This window comes from Aegilops tauschii, chromosome 7 (genome assembly GCF_002575655.3).
Source record: "Aegilops tauschii subsp. strangulata cultivar AL8/78 chromosome 7, Aet v6.0, whole genome shotgun sequence".
NCBI classification, from domain to species: Eukaryota; Viridiplantae; Streptophyta; class Magnoliopsida; order Poales; family Poaceae; genus Aegilops; species Aegilops tauschii.
This window is the reverse complement of record NC_053041.3, coordinates 625,650,972-625,675,989: the sequence shown is the minus strand read 5'-3', so window position 1 is coordinate 625,675,989 and position 25,018 is coordinate 625,650,972. Positions and strand designations below refer to the sequence as shown.

General features: G+C 44.9%; 1 long non-coding RNA gene across 1 annotated transcript; it reads right to left on the bottom strand.

Annotated features, from left to right (window-relative positions):
• Positions 1-22,663: 22,663 nt before the first annotated feature.
• On the bottom strand, positions 22,664-24,252 carry LOC141026491 (uncharacterized). Its single transcript, XR_012188702.1, has 3 exons — positions 24,062-24,252; positions 23,446-23,979; positions 22,664-23,358 (listed from the first exon to the last, which is right to left on the bottom strand). It is a non-coding gene; the product is annotated as an uncharacterized lncRNA (long non-coding RNA).
• Between the last annotated feature and the right edge of the window lie 766 nt (positions 24,253-25,018).

Here is a 25,018-nt window from a genome sequence, read left to right as displayed (position 1 = left end):
TTTCTTCACCGTTTTTGCGGATCGAGATGGCCCCGAAGAGAGAAACGTAAGCTCCTCCAATCCCTCCAATTAGTTTTTGCAAACTTGCTTCCGATTCGACGCATTATTTGCTTCAAATCCCTCATATTTTTGAACTTAGATTGGATTTTTTTGTACCTAAGATTGTTTTAGCTTGATTGTAGTTGTAGTTCTTAGTTCTTTAGTAAGTAGTGGTATTGAATATGAACTCTAATCAATATTCATATGTTAGTGTGAAGATGAACCCTAGTTCATACATTTTTTTGTTAAAAAAATTATGATGTAATGCATGTGGGAGGACTTGATAGTAGTTTTATGATGCATGTTGATATGATGATATGAAGATGTTGGAGGATTTTTTTTATGATATGATGCATGTTGATATGATGCATATTGGAGTAAACAAAATATATATGATGCAAGTAGTGGATTTGGTTCGAGTAAATATGATATGGTATGATTTTGCATTTGACACATCTTGATATATGTATTTTATTTATTTGATCCATATGTGTAGGTCTGGAACAATGGCGCAACCATTGCCCATTCATCTCCAACATGACCTGTCCGGCTTGCCACTTCCGTACGTGTACGAGTCCTTCCCCGAGCTTCTGGTGCCAGTGACCGCTTTTTCAGACGAGTTCCTACAGGAGACGAGGGCAGTGCGGTGGCACGAGAGGGCAGAACGGATCGCCGACAATGTGAAGTGTTGGTCGCAGAGTGTGAAGGAGTGGAAGAGAGTGAAGGCAGAGATGGAGGGAGATCCAACTATCTGTCGTGAACGCCGGGAAGGGACCATTGAAGTTGCCAAGCAGCACTCCAACTGGGAGCTGCGCAATTTGGGCCGAAGGATCTAGTTCGAGAGCACTGCGGAGGAGAGAGCCAGGATGCCGCCCCCAAGTGCATCGACGTTCGATACCATCAGTTGGGGAAGGGCGAAGGCGAAAACTCCAGCGGGCAAGGCAAGGTGGGAGTGCTTGAACGGTCGGATGCCGACCAGCGTTCCGCCTCCACCTGAACCGGTGGATCCGCTGCCGTATCTGTCTCCACGGCCAGACCTAACATACGAGGGGGGGGGGAGGTTTATCCAACCTATAAACATGTCTATTGGATATGCATCTATGTTTTAGTACGGGTTGTCAATCTTTGGGACAAGTTTGCTATTTGCTATTTCGTACTTATGAATCTATGTGTAAACTCTTTGATATTTGCTATGTGGGACCTTTATTAATATGTGAGCTCGTATTTTGCTATTCGTGAAACTATGTGAAACTTGTGACAAAACAAACAATCAATAAAATTTGTAAAAACCTAAACCCACGGGACCCACCGCCAGGGGACGTGGCGGTAGGGTCAGACAGCCTACCGCCAGCCCCCATGGCGGTAGGGTGAACCCTACTGCCAGGGCCATTGCACATTTCGTTACAGAAGGTTTGTACGGCAAAACCCTGCCACACCCTACCGCCAGGGACTCTGGCGGTAGGGTTAGACATCCTACCGCCAGGGCCCCTGCCGGTAAGGTACTTATCCACGTCAGCACAGCCAAACGGCCGCCGTCCCCCTTCGTCACACCCTACCGCCAGGGGCTCTGGCGGTAGCCTGTCTAACCCTACCGCCAGAGGGCCTGGCGGTAGCAAAAGGGTCAAATCCCGAAAATAATTCAAACCAGGGTCAGATCCTGATTTTGTTAGGGAAAATGGTCAAAACACGAAATTTCGCCTCTCTCACCCTCCCTCTGCTGCTGCTGCAGCAGCAAACAACATAAGCGAGTAGAGTAGAGATGAAATCCACAAGGGAATCCCAACTTGGTATGGGGAAAGGCGTTGGAACACCAGCCCAACATAGTGGCTTTCGTCTTTGGTCCGGCCATCCGCACAATCCCGGGCTCTCGTGGACGAACTGCACCTTTGCTGCACTCGCGCAGACAAGGCTGGCAAGCAAAGGATGGCTAGCGTACGCCATGCACGTGACCTCAGTAACTACGCAAGGATCACGGGCCAGTAGTACTACGCGACAGGCGACACCACCGAGACCAACTTTTCACTTCACAGTCAAACAGGTAAAATCGGCAGAGCGGAATGAGGCTGTGTGCGCTCAGAGTAATCACACAATAATTTTTTGCTCATGGGACTAACTTTACGTTTAACTCATGGCATCGTCTTTCTTCATCCGAAATTTTTTGTTCTTAATACAAATTTTGTGTCACTCCGGTTCTTGAATCAATAAGTTTTCATGTGCAATTTAGTGAATCTGTAATAGTCTACTTGCCTTTATTTTCCTAGAAAGAGATATGTTTTTTGTTTCTTGGTTTGGTCAGGAACCATTCGAAAATAATTTTGTGATATGAGAATTTGTCTTTATTATCTGATTTGTATTTTGGCAAACGAGTGTAACCAACTTCTGTTGAGCAATGCGATGGCTATAGAACATATCATGAGAAACCGATCTTGTGCGGGCTATGGGTGGCATGTCGTACTTCCTCCGTCCGAAAATACTTGTCGTACAAATGGATAAAATTGGATATATGTAGAATTAAAATATGTCTAGATACATCCATTTCCCCGACAAGTATTTTCGGACGAAGGGAGTACATCGAATATAAAATAAAACTACCATCGAAGCTGATGGTTAACTAGCTTGATCGATTAGCTAATTTTAAGTGGCACACTAAGACAAGACTTAAAGTATACTCCCGCGTCTATTCTGTTTGAGTATTTTCATAAGAGGCCGGGGGCATCAACTCGTCATTAGATTTTCAAGGAGCCTACTAAATCCTGGTGTATGGGACATCATATAAAGCTTCCGTTATACAGATTTACTGCCAATAAAAAATGCACCATCTAAACATATCACGATGTGAAACAGGATTCCCAGCCCCAATTAACTTTTTCGTACTACCGGGGCTATGACTAGGTACTCCTTGGTATGTATCAATTGCGTGGGCTAGTATCCAGTACGCAGTACTACCTGCTACATACTAGGCTGCAATGGCTTCAACTGGAGCCTTTCCCATCTTTGACTCGTCTCCGCCTCTGCCATTTCGCACGCACAAAGCGTTACGTTGATGACCACGTGCTTAACTCTTAACTCTTGATCGACAAGTCTTATCTTGCTGCGATTTGCTAACTACCCCTTCTGTCCCAGCATAACTGTGAAAACTGATCTTATATTTTAAAACGGAGGGAGTAGTTTACGTGGACGGTCTAAATGTTGCGATAGAGTCCCGCTTGTCGTCTCAAGATTCCATGCATGCAGATGCAGTGGATGCCCTCGGTTTGTGCGCCATGCGGTCAGTGAACCCCCCTGCCCTGCCCCTCATCAAGATGCCATGCATGCAGCGGAACCCAACCAAGTGCTGGCCTCTGTGCTGCCTGATGCATCTTGGTCGACCGAGCCGATTCCCTTTCCGGTTTCGGCAAGGATTCGCCTGCCTCCCGCATCGGTGGAGGCGCTGCCATCCCGTTTTGAGCGGCAGCGGCCTTTAGGCGCAGCACGCCTCTGCATATTGCTCGGCTCGTCCCGCCTCTCTGGTCCAGCTGCAGCGAGTGGGATCTCCTGTTCCCGGATGGTCCACCGCGTCACAACTGAGCGGCAGCCTGCGCCGTGCTATGCTCCGTCCCTCAACGGTGCCTTAATTTTACATCACGAGTGCTGCAACTTGTTAAACTAACCAGTGTCTGTGTCCGGCATTCCTGTGTGCATTGTCGTGTGTGGAGCAGTTTCGTTGGGAAAATCATTCAAGGGTGATGCAATTACGACTAGCCATCATCAAAACAAAAAGAATGAATTGCCTGCTAATTAGGCGTAGGCTTTTGTCCTAATCTTGATAGTTCTCTAGGAAAATTTGGTGTTGAAATCTTGTTCAACATCTAGGGCTAATCCTTGCTTTGGTTCCTATTTATCTTTCCACATTCAACCCTGAATCTGTGAGATCTATCTAGCTCCCATTAGTCGGGTTGTGCTTGTAGAAACACTACAAACTTTTACATGTCTACCTATCTGTCTAACTTGAACAAGAAAACAATGGAAAAGCTAGCCATCAGGTAGCATACCATTGTTCCTTACATGAATTTCAATCGGCACCTACAATCCTATCATATACTCCCTCCGTTCCTAAATGCAAGTCTTTTTTAGAGATTGCACTATAAACTACATACGGATGTACATAGACATATTTTAGAGTGTGAATTCGCTCATTTTGCTCCGTATGTAGTCCATAACGGAATCTCTTCAAAGACTTATATTTAGGAACGGAGGGAGTACACAATAATTAAAGTGGCTAAGATAGCCTGCCCGCCATGCATTTCAAGTGTTGGGCATGAGCTCTTGTGTGACTGACATGTGTACCTTTTTCTCAATCTGCTTCACTTCTGGTTTAGTGATGGTTTTTGTCTATATTTCCTGTTCTAGGACGGTTTTGCTGATTTTCTGTTATTTACTTTCCCGTATCCCGTGGTCAGTAAGACTCCGGGTAAATATATGACGCCGACCGCTCCATCGCTCTACACATATATAGAAAGGCTCTTTCTTTCGGCCTCCTGATCGAGGGCACTCCAATTATGTCTCCGCGGATATAGCTATAGTAGAAATCACCGCCGCAAAAGATGCGTCCGGTAGTCAGTCACCAACTGTGGCGCCTCCAGATTCCTAACATCCCTGATGACCCTCCCGCCCACACAGTGGCGCGCCTGAGTGAGCGCGCAGGCTTAGGGTCATGGACGCATCATTTCATGCCGAAAATATGTCAGGAGCTTGCGGTGCTGTAGCCAGGGATGAACATGGTAACTTCCTTACGGCGGCCTCCTGGACATTACTGCACGTTTCGTCGGCAGAATCCGCAGAAATCAGGGCCATTCGAAGTGGAATTACTCTAGCGTCTAATATCGGTTGTAACAAGGTCATAACAGAATATGATTGCATGAACGCTTTGGAGGCAATTGCGCACCCGGAAGCATATATGGGACCTGATACACAAATCATTACAGAAGCCACTCTTGTAGATTTGGAGTTCTCTGCTATTACTTTCGTCCACTGTGACAGGAAAGCAAACGTAGTGGTGGATAGGTTAGCTAAGCATTGTTTTAGTATTACATTTGTCTGAATTTTGGGACGAGAATGCCCCTGACTTTATTCTTCCTCAAATTGTAAATGATATGGCTATTTTTTGAGGAATAAAGTTTTGAATTGTTCAAAAAGAAAAAAACACCCTGTGAATAGTAAAACAAAAAATATTAGAAAGTAAAAAAAACATTTTTTTCTCGTCCAAGGTGCTCAGATGTGTGATGTACGTGCAATATTTCAGGGTGTTTGGACATTTGAGGAGCTTGTGGCTCCTGGAATGTCCAAACTTCACCAAATTTTGCACGGACATCACGCACAAGAGCATCTTGCACTCCAGAATAATCTGATTTTTAATTGTTTTTCCTATTTATTATGATTTTACTTTTCATCTCCGGGCCCTTCTGAGCCCTGGTGCAGATTAGCTGCGTCCAATATCGGTAATTCAATTCCAGGCATCTATCTATCATGAGTATGTATATACTGTATCATGCATGAAACATATGCCGCACGCCACAAAGCTTCATTTCTTTAGAGCACTATTTTCTGGTCAACTAAATAGTGCTTTGAGCAAATTCACTCAAATGTGTTTTTTTAGCATAACACAGTGAGGATGGCCCATACCGGTGGCCCAAATGTGCAAGCGAATATAACAAAACAACCAATATAATCAATTCAAAAGAACCTTCAAAATTCACATAAAGGAATAGACTTCTATACAAAAAATGCTTAATTTTATTACAAACATTGGTATACCATTTGGCATTTGCTATCTGTACTATGTTTTCCATCCTTCAAGCAATGGTATGAATCTCGGCTATTTTATTTGTAGTATCTACTTTCATCTATGTATCTTATGCACATGTCTTCTAAGTTGATTTGTTTATATTACAAGCAACATATTAATCCCACGATTGGGAAATATATAATTAAGTAATGATAGGTCGACTGTCTCTTTCATAACATGGTACTTTATAGTTAACATTTGTCTCGACTCCTATTAATTATGTTTTAGAAAGTTATCTCATAATCAAACATTTTGTATTGTTACATGGCAGATGTTAGTCACATTTTAGCCTAAAATGGCATTGTGGTATGTCCAGATTAAATACTATTGATGTTCAGTTTTTTATTGCGATCATTAGTCAGTTCTTCAAGTTAAATGTTTGAATGAGTTGGTAACAAATTATACTCCACTCTGTTTACTCCTCCTATCTAAAGGGAAACTTTTTAAAGTTTTGCCACATTTATAGTTGAATTATCAACATCTACAACACCAAATAATACTATATGAAATCATGTACCTTCATGGATATTGATCTCTTATTGTGAATGTGAATACTCCCTCCGTTCCTAAATATAAGACCTTTTAGAGATTCCACTATAGACTACATATGGAGCAAAATGAGTGAATCTACACTCTAAAGTATGTCTATATACATCTGTATGTAGTCCTAGTGGAATCTCTAAAAGGTCAGGAACGAAGGGAGTATTATTTTCTAAAAAAACATGAAAATTGACTTAAGATAGAACTAACATCCGAAGGAAAAAAAACGTATGGAGTATGTCGATACAGACTAAGAAAATCATATTCAAATATTATAATTCTCAGTCAGTCCATTTATAATTAACATTCTCGAAATATTTTATGAATATATTTATCTTTTATCCTTTTCTTTCATGCTCTTCCATAAAATAATGTTGAAGCATTACAATCTTCCTTACTCTTACTTATCTAATTTAGCAACAAAAATTAAGACATTTTGAAAGAATTCTATAAAAATAATCTTTTGAAAAATTGTAATATAATATTTCTCTCTAATAATTTTTGAATGTCAAGAAGCCAATACAAATGTGTTCAACTGTTTCAAGGAAACATGATGACACATACTTGGCTTTCATAAGATTTAAAGGTTAGCTAGAGGCATCCATATATTTTAGGTACTGTATTCTTAGTCATACTTTAGCATTTATATTTTTTTCCCTTTTCAATAGTATTTTGCTAAAGTAAGTTATTAGAGATGGATTTGGTTATGTATTGTTTACCATTTCCAATCCAAGTTACATGTCATTTCTGAATATTACCCGACAAATAATTTTCTATGTTTGATCATATATAAGGAAATAAGTACTTGCGCCTAAAACATCAAAAGGATGTCGCTATATTTATTTTGAAATATACTTCTGCAAGATATAGCTATATTATGTGAAAAAACATGTTGGTTGAGAAAATGATGATCAACATTTGATCATGAAGAATATGCCATGTCATATAGTAATTCGATGTGATTTTTCTTTGTGAGGGTACAAATTTTATTGTATTGATGTTGTCATGTATAATGTAGCTCAAAATTAGAAGGTGATGCGATGAAATGACCAGCAACTTAGGTTGTTAGTATTTCCATGCCAACAAAACTACAACGTATAAGAGGGAATTTTAAAATAAAATGAAATAATTGTGAGTGCTCCAGATGGAGACCCCTGCTATTTCTCATTTTCCATTATACTTGATTTTTTATGGCAAAAGCTAGGATGTATGCAATCAACTTAGACAAAAGGGAGGAGACATGTGACACAGAGAACATTGCATTCTAAGTTGCGTGACATAACTATTTTTCTGAAATCACATGAAATTTTAGTCATATATCTCTTCTTGCAAAATGATAGCTTGAAAATCCATTATATTTATACTTGATGATGAATATTTATCGCCAATAGGTGGTTCCTCTTTTGGGCATACTTAGGAAAACAACAACCATGTCTTTATTTCATAAATTATGATCCCTGGAAGAAGTACCATCAAATGTGTGTATTCTGTATATGCATTTACATCTATTAATATTTATCAACATGCAAAATCATAGAAAAAGTACATGAATATAATTATGAGAGAAGTGAAAGCCAATATCCGAATGCGTAAAGATATATTTTGGAAATGCATTGTTTTCAACTTAAATTGACCACATTAATCCAATTCAATATCATACTATTGGCAACCTTTTCTTTTTGATATTTTTAAAATTAAACTCTAAATGTGGAAAATTATGCTACACATCTCTATGTAATTAACAACCATTTTATGCTGCGTCTCATTAAATAAAACAATTAATTGCTTTGCACATGCGAGGATCTATCTCCACAGACCTATGCAATGTCACACACTAACTAACTCCTACCTTGGGATCTAAACTTTGATTATTTATGTACAAATAAATCATCACAGCCAAATGAATACAACCAATATTATTATCTACAAAATACTCTATTTATTTCTAAACACTCGACATGCTAAAGATGATGCCCTCACATTTGGTTCAACAATCTAAAGATGATGCCCTCGCATTTGCGAGGGCGACTATGCTAGTAATAAAAACAGGAATTTCAGAAGAAAAAAGAAAAGGAGAAGTCAAGAAATCAGAAAAAACAAAAGAGAAGAACAATGAAAAATTGAACCAATCATAAAAAATCAGCCATTCGATGACCGACTGATGGCAGATTAAAAACGGAATGTTCTTCCTCGTCATTTATGGCAACAAATTTATAGTTTTTTTAGGGTAACAAATTTATAGTTTGTTAGACTAGATATATGAGGCACAAACAAAACAATGACATGTATGGTGATGGCTGATGATTATATTTAAACAACAGGGCGCAATTATATTTATAGGTTCTTGGTAACGTGGGAACCCGGGCCTTGCCTTGGCTGGGTCTCTCTCCCCCTCCCCCTGCTGCAACAGCTGCACAGCAAATAACATAAGCGAGTAGAGTACAGAAAATGGAATCCAATGCGATGTGACCACACACAATGGAACACCAGCCCAACTTGGTATGGAGAAAGACGTTGGGAACACCAGCCCAACACAATGGCTTTGTCTTTCGTCCGGCCATTAGCGCAATCCCGGGGTCTCGTGGACGGGCTGCACCTTTGCTGCACTCGCGCACACAAGGCTGGCAAGCAAAGGAGGGGTAGCAGCGTACGCCTTAGGACGAGACCTCCTTAACTAGGCAAGGACCACGGGCACCCCCAAAATCAACTTTTCATTTCACAGTCCAACAGGTAGAACCGGCAGAGCCGAACGATGTCACACAGTAATTTTGTTCATGTGACCTCCTAACTTTATGTTTAACTCCTGGCAGCAACTTTCCAATTTCTTATGACTTTTGTAATTATATGTTTTTCCAAGAAAAATATATGTTTAATTATATGACTTTTGTAATTATGACTTTTGTACTTTGGCAAACGAGTGTAACCAACTTCTGTTTAGCAATGCGATGGCTATACAACATATTATGAGAGACCGACCTTGTGCTGGCTATATATGGGTGGCGTGTTCTACATCGAATATAAAACTACCACCGAAGTTTTTTTTTTTTTTGAGTTGGAACTACCACCGAAGCTGATGGTTAACCAGCTTGATCGATTAACCAATTTTAAGTGGCACACTTACACACAAAATAGCAGGTCAAGAGGACAAGACTTGGAGTACACCTTCTTTCATATATAGGGCATCAAATATAAAGGACGCCGTGTGAGACACCTCCGCAACAGACTGCCCTCGATCAGGACCTCCTCGCCACGTGCTTAACTCTTAATTCTTGATTAATTCGCCAAAAAAAGCTGTTAATTCCTCTTTGACAAGTCGATCTTGCTGCCATTTGCTAGTACTGGTAGCAGCTAACAAGGACTGCCCAATTGTTGCAGTCGCATTGGGTGGACAGAGTCCCGCGCATCGTGGCCTCCCCTGCCTGCATGGAAACATGCACCCACGGGCTGGTGCGCATCTCCTCCGTCTGCCTGGGCGTGGGCATGCATGCTGGGGCTGGGCGTGGTCCCTCTGCCCACCCGCCACGTCTCAAGATTCCATGCATGCGTGCAGTGGATACCGTGGTAGCTGATGCATCTTGGTCGCCTGCGTCCTGCCTGCGGCGTGACTGAGCCGATTCCGGTTTCGGCAAGGATTCGCCTGCCTCTCGCGTTGGTGGCGGCGCAGCCCTCCCGTTTTGAGCGGCAGCGGGCCTTTCGGCGCAGCACGCCTCTGCATCTTGGCCGCCTCGCCCCCCAGTTTTTGTTCAGCTGCACCTGCAGCGAGTGGGATCTCCTGTTCCCTCCAAGCTACAGCGCGCGTAGCAACCTGCGCCGTGCTCCTCCTCTCAACGCTGCATCACGAGTACGAGTACTACTGGAGCTCGCCAAACTAACCCGAGTGACATTCCTACGTGCATTCCATGCAAACGAAGCAAGGCAGGTGCGATTACGGCTGGCCATCAAAAAGAAGAAGAAAAGAATGGATAAACTTGTGGAACAGTAGTACAGTACAGCCGCAATCCAAATGGGGCTCCTGGCTATATATCTGCGATGGTACTCGAGTAGCGCGGGCTCCATGCTAACCCGCCGAGAGCGAGGATTTTCTTTGTCACGATACGGTCCTAGGATTTCCCGTTGATAAGATTTACACAAGTAATTCCCTGACATAACAGTACCCGTCTTATTCAGATTGATTGCCAGGCAAAGAAAAGATTATTGAGGCGCAGCAAGCAAGCCAGCAAGTCGATGAGATGCGAGGCATATCTTTACCACGCACCATCAGGTCAAAGTTGAGCCATATTCTGAAAGCTGACAGGGAGACTATTCAACTGTGGAGTTGCGGTCGAGCAGACCATGGTACCTTGCCGCATTATAACATGTGTGACGTACCATCGGCTCGTTCGACTGAGGCCCGCGTCCACGCCGCGCCACTTCAATGCGCCATGTGTTAATATATACTCCCTCTGTATCAAATATAAGACACCCCTAAAAAATAAAATTTAAGATGTTTTTTTGACACTATGACAGTGTCAAAAAAGTATATTCGCAAAAATAAGTGTCAACAAACGTCTTATGTTTTGATACGAAAGGAGTATGTGCAAATCGTTTTTTTTAATATTATGGAAGCAAAAGGGAAACACACAAAGGAAATGTAAGGTGTTACATGGGCAGCCTCCTCTGTATATGTACGCTTGATTGAGATCAATGTAAGGTGTGAGAATACAGTAATCTTCATAGTAATCAAAGCCTTCTCACTCATGTCTACCTCTCCTTCACTCGGCGCCGCCGCGGCGGCCGCCGCTGCGGTCTCCGGCGACTCCTCTTCGTCTCTGCTCTTCGAAACCCACCCTCAGAGTCCCATGCCTCATGCTCCCATTAGCCCCTCCCAGCATGACCTTCCCGCTGACGCCTCTGCCCTCCCCTCTCCCGGTTACTCTCTGGAGGCAAAGCTTCCCTTCCCAAATCCCTCGGCGACTTCCCCATCACCCAATTCATCCCGTACAAGCTTGATCCCACCGCAAACAACTACTCTCGCTGGCGTCGCTCCATGACCTTCTTCCTCAACGCCTTTCATGCCCGCCGATGCCTGGCGGGGTGCAGACGTCGACATCATCCTCTAGATGCACGCCACTGTCTGCGACGATCTCGTCGATGTCATCATGGAGAACAACGAGTCCGCCTTCGCCGCCTGGCACGCCATCTGGCTTTTCTTCCTCGACAATCAATCGGCGCAACTCTTGCACCTGAGCAAGGAGTTCCGCGCCATTGTACACGGTGAGATGACTATCCGGCCTACTGTGGCCGCCTCAAGCATCTTGCTGACGCCCTCGTGGACCTGGGCGAGCCCATCTCGGATCGGGCACTCACTGAATAGATGGTGGACGGGCTGGGAGAGAAATTGGAGGTACAGGCCAAGATCTTCCAATCCCTTGATCCCTTCACCAAGTTCGTCCAGGCTCGCGCGCTTCTCCAGCTTGCCGAGGTGTCCATCGACAAGAAGGCACGCGCTGACAGCAGGTGCTCACGATCCAGAACGACTACGGCGCTAGTCGCGGCGGCGACCGTAGTGACCGCGGACCCCTCTCTGGGGACCAGACTGGTGGGTGCAGCGGCGTGGAGTCTGGTGGCCCCACTACCGGAATAGGGGCCAGTGCCGACGGCCCCCGTCGGCCTACTCCGGGAAATGCCGACAGCCGGTTCCAGGCCGTCGGCGTACAGAGGTCGTCGGGCTTACCGAGCTATGCCGACGGCCCCCGTCGGCACAGATTAGCCGTCGGCTTATCCCAGCCTACGCCTACAGCGGCCGTCGGCATACATGAGCCGTTGGCATAGTTGCGGGCCCGGCGGCCCGGCTCGTGACGAGCGGCTAACGGCGTCCGATCTATAACGACAGCCTCGACGGGCGGCCGTCGGCATAGAGGCGCGTGCCATGTCATCGATCCGAGGCACACCGACCATCATCTATGTCGCCGTCGGCATATACATATATATATATATATATATATATATATATATATATATATATTCTTTTCATATAGATTTTTTTGTTCTTTTACATATTATTTTTAATTAACTTACATGTAGCATGTGTTAATATAATCATAAATACCTTAATTTTCGATTATATATGGAGGCCGACATGTGGAGGGGGAAACAGCCGCATCGGGGCTATACGGAGGGGACGTTCCTCCCAAGTGTTTACATGGGATGACCTACCACAACCGGGTGGTGTGGTGGCATGTCTGAAGAGGCGGCACGCGTCTCCGGGGTGTGGCCCCCCTCACGGATGGCGGCTCCGCCGGCACCTGGAGGGGGAAACGGACGCGTCGGGTCCACACGGAGGGGATGTTCCTGTGGGTTTGGCCCGGATGTTGCTCCTAGATGTCCCTATGGGCTGACCTAACACAACCGGGTGGAGAGGTCCACTGGTCAAAGCCCGTCCGTGGGAAGTCAAAGGGCTAGATTTCATGGTCAACCGCTCCAGGGTTAGGCGCGGGGGCCCGGGGGTAGCAATGCCACCAGAGCGTCGCACCGGGCCCTCATACATGCGCGCGCGCGCGGGGGGGGGGGGGGAGGGGGGTGGCATGTCTGAAGAGGCGGCACGTGTCTCCGGGGTGTGGCCCCCCTATGGACGGCGCCGTGATGTCTACTACACAACCTTCTTCTTGTAGATGTTATTGGGCCTCCAAATGCAGAGGTTTGTAGGACAGTAGCAAATTTTCCTGAAGTGGATGATCTAAGGTTTATCAACCCGTGGGAGGCGTAGGATGAAGATAGTCTCTCTCAAACAACCCTGCAACCAAATAACAAAGAGTCTCTTGTCTCCCCAACACACACAATACAATGGTAAATTGTATAGGTGCACTAGTTCGGCGAAGAGATGGTGATACAAGTGCAATATGGATGGTAGATATAAGTTTTTGTAATCTGAAAATATAAAAACAGCAAGGTAACTAATGATAAAAGTGAGCACAAACGGTATTGCAATGCTAGGAAACAAGGCCTAAGGTTCATACTTTCACTAGCGCAAGTTCTCTCGACAATAATAACATAACTGGATCATATAACTATCCTTCAACATGTAACAAAGAGTCACTCCAAAGTCACTAATAGCGGAGAACAAACGAAGAGATTATCGGGGCTTCATCAGACCCATGCCTCTTACAACAAATACACCCCGCTTTGCCCAGTGCACCAAGTGAGAGAGGGAGAGGAGCCTCGCTACACGCAACGCTGCACAGGTTTCACCTGGGTGCGCCTTGTGGCGAAGGGGGGGGGGGAGGCAGCCCGATGGTGGTTGCCCTAGGCTTCCTCCCATGGCGATTGCGGCTGGCATCGCGGGAGAGAAGTTTTTCATTGTTAATACCATGGGACTAGTATTTTTGAAATGAAACTCATGTTAAAGTGGCAAGAGAATTTTTTTTTGAGTTGGCCTTTTTTGTGTGAAAAGGATGAGATCTATTGTAAAAGATTATCGAAAGTATAAATCATCTTAAATATAATAAAAATTACATCGAGATTTCAAGACCATCGAATAACCACTGTTACTGTCAGAAAGAGCCGCCGACGCGTTGATGTCGTCGCTCCCCTACCAGAGCCGACCTGACCTTGTCGATGACAATGAGTCTTCGTGCACATGCCCCTAAGGGCCAGCGCCCTGGAGCCATAGTCGTCGCGGTTGAACCCTTGCATAGATCTGAAGCATCGGACACCAACTCTCGGCACATGATAGGAAACTCTAACCTCAGCGCCCCAAGGAGACGGCAAGAATCTATGCCGGAGCTTCGTCGACTACGTCCAAAAGTACCAACTCCAGGAGGATCGAAACTCGGAAGACAAACTCAAAGAAGAAGCGTCGCCATCCTTCCGAGTGCCGCACCTACGAGGACTAAAAATCCTAACCTGAACTGCCAACCGAAGTCGAGGCACCAGGATTCTCCTTCCCGTCACCGGCCGTCGGAGCGTCATGCAAAGGGAAGGCGAAACCACGGACTCGGCGGTGAAGTCTGGAGGGGAGAATTTGCGCCAACCATCTAGGGTGAATCCACAAGCTCGTGGATGAAGTCTGGGGAGAAAAGTTTGCCCTAACCACCTAGGGTTAAGGGAAAAAATGAGAGCAAGTCCCTGGAAAACAATAACCTCTTGTTTGAGTTGGTTCTCTCTTGCTTTACCCAATCAAACTTTTTATATATGGCCTCACAAGAATATCATTCAAGATAATGCAGCATCCGAAGATTAAAAAAGAAAACATCCGTGTTTTGCTTCTCCCGAAGGAAGCGAAGACCGAAAAGAGTGTCGTTTGGATTTACAGCGAGCTTGCCCATTGTCCTTTGGATTTACTCGTTGGAGAATCACGAGCTGAACCGAGCTGCCGATTGCGGATCTTTTGCTTGCGCTGCAAATCCAGGACAGTGCAGGTAGTCAGCGCTGCGAATTAAAATCGCTTTCGGGGTTTCCTTTTCGTTGGGCGCGCCGGACGAGTGAAAATCTGTTCTAGCATGTACAAGCTTGTTAGATTGTATTTTGGGCGGTGTCGACTGTATTTTGGACAGGGTTGACTATAGTATTTTGGACTTGTGGGTGAACTATAGTCTTTTGTGGCCTATGTGTACTAGTAAAAGGGCCAACTCTATTTACTTGAATGATTATGTAAGAACAATTTTCAATGTCAAGTGCTTTAAAAATTAGTTTGTTCAGACTTGCAAAAGAATCTGTATTGTGTTCAACTTTCTGCTGTTGTGTTGTGCTTAAGCTTCTAGTAAGTTTAGGAAGTTGTATCTGTATTGAAGTGTTGGGACGTACTTCTTTTTTGTTGAAGTTTGCTAAACTGAACTGTACTGTATTGTGTTAGCTGAACCAATGGTCTGCTCTATTCTTTGTCTGAAGAAACTGCACTCTGTTTTTTGTTGTTTTGTCCACTCATTCAGTTTCTTTTGGTTGTGAATTGCTGCTGGTCGCTGGATCAATTCCAACAGTGGATGAGAGGGGGCAAGGTCCGCTGTGCCTTGGCCACAGTAAGGCATTGGATCTCAGTGCGTTGAAGTCATAGCTCACCGAGCGAGGAAATTTGCCTTATAGACGAAATCAAATCACAGAATGAACTATTCGTGAAACTATTTCACGCGGCTGACCTTTTTGTGTGACGCCCGACACGAAGGCGCCACACTACACTGTGCAACGCCTCACAGATAGGCGCTACACGGCCAGCGTCGCACCCGTGTGATCAGGAAATTACTAAGTCAGTGTGCAGCGCCTGAGAGCTAGGCGCTACACTATATAGTGTGGCGCCTAGCTCCTAGGCGTTGCACTAGTGCAACGCCTAGCTCCCAGGCGTTGCACTAGTGCAGCGCCTGAGAGCTAGGCGCCACGGGTCAGCCGCGTGAAATAGTTTCACGGACAGTTCATTCTGTGATTTGATTTCGTCCATAGGTCAAATTTGTCAAATTTGCCAGCGAGGAGAGGGCTGAGTAATGTAGCGTGAGTAAAGGTGGTGACTGTGCTGCCTAAAGCATGCATGCGTGGATAACAGGAACATTAGTGGTTCTTAACAAATATTGTAGATGAGCAAATATAGGACTAAGAAAAAACGCTCGCCATCGTCTCCGTTGCCGGTAAACAAAGACATTAAAAATATGGTGGCCGAGCGGTTTTATAGTGGCACAGCTCAACTGACAAAACGGTGGACGTTGTAGATATCGCCGGCTCTGAGGCACGAGGCAGTGTAATTTTGCACCTGGCCACGGTGAAAAGAAAACAATAATGCAACGACATTTCTCCATCAAAGTTCTGGTTTCACTGCGGTCACAGTCAATTGTGTGCGACAGCATGTTGTACACTACACACGTATTGCATCGTACTAGTACTCCCTACACACTACTTATACCAACAAGATGCTTATGAATTTTTACAGCGAGGGTAGAGGCTAGCTGGAGTACTGCCACTATCTACTAGTCATACTCATAGCCCTAGACGTAGACTGGCTACTACGACAGGTGAAGATAAGGATGCAGACATGCATGGGCTGTGCCTCAGCTGGAGTATGGACCGGGCAAAAGATTTCCTCACCTCAGCAACCAACACCCCCCCTCTCTCACTTTTTTCTACTGTGTGTGTCGAGAGAGGTGGCTTCCGTTTCTTTACTCCACTACACGTTTTTACTGTTTGCAGGAGAGGGAGAGGGCGAGAAAGACCAACTCCCCACGATACTTTGCTGCTGCTGAGTTGCTTGTGCTCGTGACTTGGTTGAGTAGGAGTAGTAGTGTAGCATCCGCCTACATAAACGCCCATAAAGCAGTGTAGTCCACTCCACACATCTTTTTTACTTCCTCCGTATAGGTGTGCAAGTCACCTTACGAAAACAAAATAATCCCAAAACACTTAGGCACGGTACATTAACTCCCTTCTCGTTTTTTGTTTTGTGACATATCAACCAATAAGAGATGTGGGCCGTGCACGCTTTCAATGATTTGAGACTACTCCCTTCGTCTAGGTGTGTAAATCACCTTACGAAAACAAAATAACCACAAAACACTTAGGCACGGTAGATTAACTCTCTTCTCGTTTTTTATTTTGTGACCTATTAACCAAGAAGAGATGTGGGCCGTGCATTCTTTCAATGACTTGAGACTACCAAACATGATATGCAGTGGTTAGTTCATTGCATGCAATGCTATTAATTTTCAAAAAGACATTAAGTTTTCTCGTTTTCCTCTCCGCCTTGATCGCGGTGCATAATGTAAGATGACTTACACACCTAGACGAAGGGAGTATCAAACATGACATGCAGTGGCTAGTTCATTGCATGCAATGCTATTAATTTTTAAAAATAAATTAAGTTTTCTCGTTTTCCACTCCGTCTTGGTCACGGTGCATAACGTAAGATGACTTACACACCTAGACGAAGGGAGTAAAGACGCTGAGGAGTAGTTCTCTCTTGCATTACCCAATCAAACTTTTTATATATGGCCTCACAAGAATATCATTCAAGATAATGCAGCATCCGAAGATTAAAAAAGAAAACCTCCGTGTTTTGCTTCTCCGGAAGGAAGCGATGACCGAAAAGAGTGTCGTTTGGATTTACAGCGAGCTTGCCCATTGTCCTTTGGATTTACTAGTTGGAGAATCACGAGCTGAACCGAGCTGCCGATTGCGGATCTTTTGCTTGCGCTGCAAATCCGGGACAGTGCAGGTAGTCAGCGCTGCGAATTAAAATCGCTTTCGGGGTTTACTTTTCGTTGCATGCGTTGGGCCAGTGAAAGATTGGAAAGCTAGTTGCATCCTTTGGTCACTTGAAGTCATAGCTCACCGAGCGAGGAGAGAGCTGAGTAATGTACTGTGGGTAAAGGTGGTCACTGTGCTGCCTAAAGCATGCATGCGAGGATAACAGGAACATTAGTGGTTCTTATAACAAACAAATAATACTAGTAGATGAACAGGTTAGCCAATAGAGGACTAAGCAAAACGCTTGCCATCGTTTCCGTTCCCGGTAAACAAAGACATTAGGAATATGGTTGCCGAGCTGGTTTTACAGTGGCAGTACAATTCAACTGACAAAACGGTGGACGTACTCCCTCCATTTGAGTAATTAAAGTGGCACAGAGGCTGATGAATTTTTTACAGCGAGGGTAGAGGCTAGCAGGAGTAATGGCACTACTATCTAGTACCAGTCATATTCATAGCCCTAGACGTAGACTGGCTACTACGACAGGTGAAGATAAAGGATGCAGACATGCATAGGCTGTGCCTCAGCTGGAGTATCGACCGGGCAAAAGATCTCCTCACCTAGCAAAACCTCTCTCTCTTTTTTCTACTGTGTGTGTGGGAGAGAGGTGGCTTCCGTTTTTTCACTCTACTGTACACGACTTTTACTGTTTGCTGGTGCTAGCAGTCGCAGGGGGGAGAGAGGGCGAGAAAGACCAACTCCCCACGATACTACTTTGCTGCTGCTGGGTTGCTTGCGCTCGTGTCTTGGTTGAGTAGGAGTAGTAGTGTAGCATCCGCCTATATAAACTCTCATACAGTAGTGTAGTCTCACCGCAAGCCAACAGCCTAGCACAAGCACAATGGCCAATACCTTCCGCCACATCTTCCTTAAAGCCGCTGAGGCCTTTTGCTGGTTGATTGGCACAGTTTCCGGCATGTTTCTCTTAGTGCTAGCACTGACCCTTTTTGCATCCACTAGTTCCACTCCTTCATCTCCTTCTTGCGCTCCCACTGCTAGTTCCACCTGCGATGAAAATCACTTGCATCGACTCATCGCAACTTGTGTGCGCTATGTTGTTTGCGCTATGGTCATCACCGCGTTGTTGATGGTCTTTGTTCGGAAGGTTGCGGACGGGGCAGCCAAGGACCACGAGCGGGTCGCCGCCTTGGAGGACGCAGCTTACAAGGCTGCTTACGATGCCGCGGAGGTGGCCAATGTGGCTGTCGGGCGCGCCGAGAGGGCGGTCAAGGACCTCAACGACCCGCGTCGCGTCAATCTTGCCCTGGGCGTTCTGGAGGCCGACCAGGTTTTGGCCAAAGCACGGAAGGAGCTGGATGAGCGCGTCCAGGAGTATAGGTGCGCCACCGATAAGGCGAAACGCTTGGTGCCCAAGGAAGGTATTGCTCGCCTCCCCAAACGGTGGAGAATTGCTGCGCGTTTAGCTTTCTTCTCGGCTGTTTGTGCACATTACATAGGTTCAGGCTGCGCAGGATTTGCATTTTACTACTCCCTAGAGATACAGACCAAGTGCACGACGAGCATCCTGACAATCTTTCTGTTCGTGCTCGCTGGAGTTGTATCCACAACCATTCATGGTCTCTTACTCTGGGTATCCTTGACCCAAAACTGATTAGTGTCGAGAGTTTGAAACCTACTTAGATTTCCGTAGTTTAGTTAAGGATAGTGCTTCGTAACTGATGCTTGGTGTATGAGGAAAGATCAGTGTTTAGATTAGTGTTGTTCGTGCTTCAAAGCTGATGCCCGTATGTGGGCAAGATCAGTTAGATTTATGTAAGGGAATGGTTCAAACTCAGTTCAGTTGAAAAATGGTATTATCATCAGAGAAACTTTGATTATTTCAGTTTTACAATCCTTGATGGCAGAAGGGATGTGTGCATGTATTTTCTGTTATTCTCCTATGGAAAACAGCGAGCGAGAGAGCAATGGGGGAAGGCTGTGTTTGTATGCAAAGACGCAGCCTCTGCTCCAGCCCCGTCTGATTGCATCCCCTCTCTCTCTTGAACTCCTATTTTTGATTTAATGCCGAGAACGTCTATCTTGGTTTGTGCAGATTCGTTTTTATTTTTGCCTACCTGTTCAGAGTACTATGCCTACCTGTTCCTAATTTTGCAATTCAGGCATTGAAAGAGATCAACAAGTTTCTAATTCGGGTTACCTCATGGATTATCATTTATCTGTCTGACCTCTATTTACTCAAGGAGTTACGTCGTCATTTCTTATGTGTCTTAATAATATAGCTTTATCATATTGCACATGTTAAACACATACCATCGGCTGGAGTCTTCCTTTACACACTAAGCATCTAGTTTTGTTTCGTTGAAATGATAATATGTACACTCTCCTGGATATAGGTCCTACAGATCAAATCTAGAACCTTTTTAGACTTCAAATTTGTGCTACGTGAAATAACACAAATCAGATTTTCTGGTGTTTGTAGCAACTGATCAAATTTGTAAACTTGTTAGGCTGCTTACATGAAGAATGCAGAGAAAGCAATTGTTTACATGCCATGGATATTTCTGCATCCTCCATTTCTTTCATTTGTTTTTATGCATTGCAGATTTGCAACCACTCCTAAAAAGACATTTACAATCAGATATAGAAAAAGAGCCTTTGGTAATTATGCTGATGCAGAACATATTTAGCTACCTTTTGCACAACAAATTTTGAGTCAATGCAACTTTCATGTGCATCTTTCCACTCTGAGAACAAATATTCACTTAGTTTTGCAATTATAATGAACCCTTTTCCGGTGTTAGGAACATATGTCTATGATGGCTTATGTGTTCCCTTCGTCTATGGCCTCAAGTCTTTACCTTCCTCAGTTACTTCATGTACGATTCTTTCTCCTGCAGGGCATATCCAGAGGTTTTTGTGTGGCCCATTCTTGGTTTAGCATGATTTTGAACATACTTTGGAACTAAAAAGTGGTAGCTACTGAATGCTGTTTCAAATTATATCCATATGTATTCCAGTAGGTTGTATTTAATGACTTGTCCTTTTACTTGTTTCCTTGTTCAGTTTCAAACCAGCCATCTCGAGCAGATCAAGTCAAAATGGATTCATGTCTACTACTTGCAGACTGTCCATCTCAGTCTGGTAATTCGTTCTAGTACTTGGAATCTTGATGAACAGTTTGCATTTCCCTTGCTGGTAACAATTAGTTCACTTAACTGAGAATGCAAGAGATCAGCTTGAATGGAGAACTGGTGCTACAACTGTTTCTTTTGCCAGAAGGTTTCAGTGTTCAACATTATGCATTTACATTTTCAGGTACTACAAAAGAAAAAAATTAATTAAGATTCCTTCCTTTGCCAGCAATAATGAACAAGTAAAAGCTACAGATTCATATGTCCAGGTTGCAGTTTTTCTACATCCATGCTGTTTCCTCTTATGATTTTGTTAAGAGTACGATTCTACCTTGGGAGGATGCCATACACAAGATATGCATTTGGTTGTTTCTAATGCATTTTCATTCTAGCAGGCCAATTTGATTGCATTGTCAAAACTAGGCATAGGATATTTGAATGTTTCCATATAAATGTAATGCTCTGTTTCTCTTCTATTTTGCAGCTTCCCAAAATCAGGAATGATAGCTATCATATTTGGTAGTAATTAATTCCGTTGTTTAGTAACGAATTTTTTTTGATGCATTTTCGTTTTAGTTTCTTCTTGCTTCAATTTCAAAGCAGCATTCTAGCGCAGATCATTTCAGATCAATATATAAAGGCAGGTTTGTGATTGCAATGTCAGAAAGAGGCCTTGGATATTTGTATGTTTCCATAAGAAATGTAATGCTCTTTTGTTGTAGCCTCCCATTAACAGGAATAAAAGCTATCATATTTCACCCTGTTGTTAATGAATTTTTCTTTCCGTTTCATTTTTGTTCAATTTCTAAGGAGTATTATTTATTTCTTTGCTTGTGTAATCATCTGCTCTTTCATGAGTTTTTATCTGTCCATTGATCATGCACAATTTTCCTTAGGCTACACATTCGATTTTCGGAAATATAGCCACCTGACCTGCCATGAGCATGGAGCTCGAATGTTTCAATACAGCTCCACATGATAGAACACATAAATTGCTCCATATTTTAATTCAATCTAATTTGGTTATTGATTTTGGCAAGCAATTGAGTAAGCTGCAGGTGGGCTTCTTCCTTGAGTTGTCATACTCGGATGTATTTGCGCATTTGTAGTCAACTGCTATCATGTGTCACATCTTCTCCATTTTTATATCTTATGCTGCTTGATAATTTCCTATGATGTTTACTAGCAACATGCATGTTAATAGCTGTTTCAATCATGGAAATTGGTCGCACAGGGTGGTGATGGTCACTTTGTGCTCCTTTTCCTATTCGTGCTAAAAATAATTACTCTGGATGATGTTGATTCATTCTTTCGTGATCATGTCAATCGCTACACCAGCTACAATCAAGATGTGGCAATGGTGCGGGATTGGGGTAGTAAGAGCATCTACAACCGTGATGGCAAATTCGGCCCCTCAAACGCCATGGATGCACTACCGGACTCGCACCCTATGCCTACAGCCCAGGGCCGTCGGCATAGGTCCCTTGCCGTCGGCATAGATCTATGCCTACGGCTGCCGTCAGCATAGTCCCGTCGGCGTAGATCACGTCAGCGTAGTCTTGTCAGACCGTCGGCGTAGTATAGCCGTCGGCATAGGGCCTATGCCGACGGCCGGGCGTCAGCCGTCGGCATAGTTTAGCCGTCGGCAGTGTTTTTCGCCTGACGGCAACGAACGGCGCCGTCAAAAGAGCTAACCATCCACGGGACGCCACGTGGCAGGGGGTATGCGGCATACCCCCTGCCACGTGGCACTCCCTAGTGCCTCCTGGTGGCCGGGCTATGCCTACGGCAAAGCCGTAGGCATAGATGATATCTATGCCGACGGCTTTGCCGTAGGCATAGCCTTGCCACGTGTCTTCCCCTGGTGCCTCCTGGCGGCAGAGCCGTAGGCATAGCTGTGCCACGTGGCGCGTCCTGGGAAGTCCTGGGCTTATATATGCCGACGGCTTTGCCGTAGGCATAGTTTTTTTTTATTTTCCCTATTTTCTCTTTTTCAATTCATTTGACAGCATTTCAAAGCAGAATAATATGGGATTATGCAGAAATATAACAGTTCATCGTCTAAACATACTCAAGTTCATCATCATCATTTAAACATAGTCAAGTTCATCACCGGCGAAAGTTCATGAACATAAAAGTAGTGCAAGACATGGAACATCATGAAAGTAGGAACATGAAAGATATGGCACGATGGCCACATGCACGGAATCATCATCGACATCAAGCAAGACCACCTCCGCCAAAACCACCACCACCAAGACCACCTCCGCCAAAACCACCACCACCAAGACCACCTCCGCCAAAACCACCACCGCCAAAACCACCACCGCCAAGACCACCTCCGCCAAAATCGCCACCGCCAAAACCGCCACCGCGACCACCATCACTCTGGAAGATCGGAGTGACTGGGGTCGATGGAGCAGGAGTCGAGCCACCGGTCCCCTACATGTTTGAGAGAAGATTCTAACGGTAAATATGATATGATAGTGTTGAATGAATGAGAACTAGTTTGTCAGTAGTTAGGCAAATGTACTAACCGGACTATCACTGCCTAGTGCCACCCATTCATCGAACGTGGGCACGTGTGGGGGTTCTCCCGCAGGTGGTGGTGGGGGTCCCATTTGTGGTGGATCCGTGCGGTTACTCCAAGACGCCAACATAGCCTGGATGTTAGTTAAACAAGCAAACTAGAAGGTCGGAAGGAATGAAAGTGCAAAAATTGAGCTTGGTTTTAAGAGGGCAAAACTAACCGCCATCATCTGACGGTTGTAATCATCGTTTGCCTTCACTCGTTGCAAGTACTCTCGCACCTCGAGATTCCTATGCTCGACAAAGGCCTTATATGCCTACATAATTTAGGTTGTTTCTAAGTGAGCAATGCTGAAAATAAACTGAGAATGCTAGAGAGAAAAAGATAAAGGGGAAGTACTTACAGCATGCAAGCGGGCTAAGGGAGTCTGTGAACGCCCCGTACTCTCTAACTGGCTCGAGTAGGTAGCCCGAAGCCGTGTGTACGAGATCGAAGGAGTGATCAAGCCATCAAAACACGGATACCGGCCATGTGACTTCCCCTGGATGGCCACCACCGCCGTGTCATCGATCTGAGACTGGGCGACCCCAGCAACAGGAACATTCGGATGCAACTTCTGAAAGTGCTGAGTGTAAGACTCCAGGTGCTCCTCGGTCTTGCCGTAGTACTGGCTCTCGCCCTCCTTGCGATCACTCCGCTCGCGGGCCAGCTTCCACGACTCAATGTCTGAGAGCGGCCTCTTCAACTTGTCCTCCTGCAACGTCAAACAGAAGTTAGCCATACATAAGAACATGACGGTAAAGAAGAACAAAAATGCATCATGCATATAGATATACCTTCATGGCCTTGAAGCCCCAGTGGTTCCTGTTTCCTTGGCCGTGTGTCCCGTCTTTTCCACGGTTAGCCCGGGCCTTGATGCTCTTGGCAGCAAACTCTGCATCGTCGCCGAGCCACCTATCCACCAAACTCGCCCATCCGTCATGCCTTCCGTAGCACCAACGAGGAACAACCTATGCAAATTTTAGAAGAATGACATGTGAGCACGAAACATATAGTTGACTACTTGAAACAATGAAAAGTTAGTAATAGTTACCATCATGAACAGCTCCCTGTTCAAGGTAAGTCGTTGCTTCTGCGCTTGACTTTTGGTCATCTTTTGGTGCAGGTAGGAGTGGTAGTACTGCGAGACGGCAACCCAGCGCACCTCGTACTGCAACTGACGAGCTTTCTTCTTCGCAGCCGCAAGCAAGACCACGTCAGCTCTGGCCTTGTGCTCATCAAGAACTCTATAGAGTTGCTGCAATCATGCATAAACCAGAAGCAAACAAGGCATGAGTTGAGTGATTCAATGATAAACTATGAACGAAGCTGAAGACAAGTGATTCAGAAGAGAACTTACCCAAAATTTGGTGATCATGGCCTTAGCAGCCGTCCCGTACTCCGCGTTGCTGCGAGCCTCGTAGTGGGCCCAGCTCGTGGCCAAAACCCGCAGCTGCGGGTCCCTGTCTGGCCGCGGGCAGAATAGGCCAGGCTAAAACTCCTTCAATAGGACAGTGATAACGCCGTTCGGTTTACGGCCCTTTCCGCGAAGGATCTAGTTACTGCAAAAGAATCAAAGGATTGCCATGTGTACAATAAGAAAATGTTGTCTTGTGTTGAAAATATTATTGAGAGGCACTTACTCTGTCCCCGCGGGTTCAATGAGCCACTTGTGCGCCTCGATAGAAGGTGGTGTAGGTAGTCCAGCATTACCACGCAGCCACCCCTGCGGAGCACCCGGTGGCAAGGTACCC